General features: G+C 37.2%; 2 protein-coding genes across 3 annotated transcripts in view; one reads left to right on the forward strand and one right to left on the reverse strand.

The window, feature by feature from the left end:
• Positions 1 to 3,530, reverse strand: part of LOC106881045 (phospholipid-transporting ATPase IF) — a 153,316-nt gene that overhangs the window by 149,384 nt on the left and 402 nt on the right. The window lies entirely within an intron of this gene.
• LOC106869569 (uncharacterized) overlaps positions 1 to 3,530 on the forward strand; it is a 116,125-nt gene that overhangs the window by 19,020 nt on the left and 93,575 nt on the right. The gene's annotated exons all lie outside the window — the stretch shown is intronic.

Below are 3,530 nucleotides of genomic sequence, written 5' to 3' on the forward strand. Positions count from 1 at the left end.
TATATATATATATATATTCATATAACGCAATTTAAACCTTAAATAACCAGTATTAAGACCTCCATGTGAATTTCCGTTCATGTATAGTAATTGTATCCCTTGTTATTATATCCGAGTTTGAGTGTTCCACAGAATTCCGAGAAAGGTTGCGGATAAGATGTTTTAATTACACCATCTTACGTACGTTTCATTAACATAAGGTGATTATTGGTCAAATAATGCGAAATTACAAATTACGTAATCTTCACTTGATGCCAAATCGTCAGAGACGTGTAATTACTTAGCCGAATATTGCTGGAAAGAACATATGACTGTAGCAGTGGTAGTAGTAATAGTAGTAGTAGTAGTAGTAGTAGTAGTAGTAGTAGTAGTAGTAGTAGTAGTAGTAGTAGTAGTAGTAGTAGTAGTAGTCAGGGCTAATGTATATTTACAGCGCGTCAAAACTGCGATCCGCTTTCGATTTCTGAATCAGGCAAAACTATTTAATTTTCGATGCCAATATTCTCAGGAAATGTATAAACATTACAGATTCATTTACCGTATCCTGAGATAATGCGTATATTTTTAGTATTTGCCAATCCTGCAGACATAAATAATATTCTAGTGTGCTAAGAGTGTTATGAAGTCGGCGGTGTATTTTACAAAAGAAAGGAAGAACCGCTTCGGTGACGTCAAATTGTTTTGGGGAGTAGATCTTTTTTTAGGAGGAAGTTGAGAATACAACAATATCCACAACCGGGTACGTGTATCACACACGATGTGTGGACGCCAGGGAAATATGTCAAACACAGACACACAAACACACGCACACATAAATATATATATATACATATACATATATACGACGGGCTTCTTTCAGTTTCCGTCTACCAAATCCACTCACAAGGCTTTGGTCGGCTCGAGGCTTTAGTAGAAGACACTTTCCCAAAGTACCACGCAGTGGGACTGAACCCAGAACCATGTGGTTGGTAAGCAAGCTACTTATTACACAACCACTCCTGCGCCCATATATATATATATATATATATATATCAACTTTTCATTAGCCGAATTAAATCTTACTCCTACTATTAAATCTTACTATACTGTTGAGTTCTATTATTTTTAGCACTGTTACATACACAATACACACCGCCACCATTTCACACGCGCGCGCGCGCGCACGCACATGCACGCATACCCAAATATACACGCATCGACATATTTATTTTAGAAGTTACGTTTAAAGAATAAAAATGCCCCCCCCCCAAAAAAAAGAAAAAGAAAAAAGAAAAGAAAAGAAATTCACTATAAAATTAAAAACTAAACTCTCTCCAAATAGACCATTATCATTGAATATGATTATCTGCCAATATTTTATATTTATTCTTCAAATCTATATACATGTGTACACTTTCGCATATACAAATATATTTAGACACACGCACACATACAAGGATATATAATTTTAGAATACACGTATTGATTTTATTTTATATGTTAGGTTGGCATAAGACTGTAAGGGAGCCCGATTGTTGAGTGAAACTTCCCCTAGGATATAACTGGTATTTATTGAATAACCTCCAGAAAGATATATCTCAAAGTGACCTTCAGTTGTATTTAGAGATAGAACAAGGAGGAATGGTAAGGGATTTAAAGATGTATATTCTCGGCAATAATTCTGACATTCTACATATTCGTTGACTGTATCAAGTTTTTTCTAAAACACAGGGTACGCCGGGTATATGTCAACACAAATTTAGCGTACCAGAAATGGAAGCCGACTTAACGTAATGTTACGCAACACGCGCCAAATTCAATCTTTCTATCTCTGACGAATCGACAAAACCAACATTGCAGATTTCTTCGAAGAAATTGTAACACTAATCTTAGTTCCTCTTTTATAAATAATTATTTTCTTAATTATTTTTTTTCATTTGGTCTTTTTCCATTTTCTCGAAGAAGTTTTCATATCTCTGTCGACCTCCTTTTGGACCCTTCCTAATAAGTGGATGCGGTGCTATTGCTATAAGATACTGTTTCCTGATCGTCTGCTACTGCTCCGGGTGACTCTCTTGTTTCTTGCCTATTATGGCTGTGGCAGGGGCGTTCTTGTGTCTCATGATTTTCTCGATGGCAATGAGAATGGAGCAATTTTATTTCCGACATCCGAGTTTGTCCTGGTGTCGCCTTAGAAGCAGTGCTCTCCATGATTCGTTATTGTAGCTCTATTTTTTTTTTAGTTTTCATGTACAAAAGCCCTCAGATGAATTTTGCTACCACCTGTATAGCAGCTATGTCACTTACCCTGCTTGCTGAGTTTTAACCTCTTCCTCTCGGTACCGAGATGTTGCCGTTTAAGTTGACGAGGCTACCGTTGTTTTGTTTTTTCCTCTACCATAATTCTTGTCGCTGCCGCAGTGGTGGTAGCGAAGCTGGGTGTTGCCGTGCTCGTATCAATCTTGATGCTGCTGTTGATGTCTGTGGTAGTGTTTCCTTTATTTCTGGCAATTCAGCTTCAATAAGAATAAAATTCCTGTGCTATGTTGTCGTTATTATTATTGTTGTTGCTGTTGTTTGTTGTCATAATAACAGCGTGGTCCACTGCACTTGGAACTTGGTAAGAGCTCACCTCCTCTTCCATTTGAGGGTAGAAGGTGGAGGGCTCTAACTTGTCATACACCCCACTATGAAAGCTACCATTTCTTTCCTCTTCCATGTCTTTTAGCTGTGTGATCGACGCCATATTTGTTTAAAAAATGTTTTTTTCCAACAAAAATTTTCTTTTCAAAATTGAGCTCCCAAAGCTGCAGAAACAAACAAAGAAACCAAATCGAGGCGATGGCGGTGGTTTCAACAAGCGTTTTGTAACAAAATAAAAGATTAACAACTTCCAGAGAAAAAACTTAAAAGAAAAAAAACCCTTCGAGCGAAAAGACGTCTTCAGCTCGTACGATTTATAATCCTTTCTACTAAAGGCGCTAGGTCTGAAATTTGGGGGAAGTGTGTTACTTAATTACATTGACCTCAGTGCGTAACTGGTACTTATTTCAGCGACTTCGAAAGGATGAAAGGCAAGGTCGGCCTCGGCAGAATTTGAACTCTGAACGTAAAGACTGACGAAATACCGCAAAGCATTTTGCTCGATTTGCTAATGATTCAGCCAGCCCGTCATCTTAATAATAAGGATGATAATAAATTAATCTATTTGCCACAAGGGGGGAGGATGAGGAAGACACTACAAAGACAGACATACAGTGTAGGGGGTTTATATAAAATGAAATGATATAAAGAAAAAAAAATGTATACACTGAAAAAGAAGGGACATGTGCAGAGCATAGAAAGGTTTTTAAAAAAAAATAATAATGATGATGTTGTAAACTCTGTCATTGCAGCTTCTTTTTCATATAATCAATGTCACCCTAATTACAAGCACGAGCAGCAAGAAATGTAGCAATCATCATCATTATCATCATCATCCTCATCATCATCATCACCATCATCGTCGTCATCATCATCATCATCACCATCGTCATCGTCATCCTCCTCCT

This window comes from Octopus bimaculoides, chromosome 19 (genome assembly GCF_001194135.2).
Source record: "Octopus bimaculoides isolate UCB-OBI-ISO-001 chromosome 19, ASM119413v2, whole genome shotgun sequence".
In the NCBI taxonomy this organism is placed as follows: domain Eukaryota; kingdom Metazoa; phylum Mollusca; class Cephalopoda; order Octopoda; family Octopodidae; genus Octopus; species Octopus bimaculoides.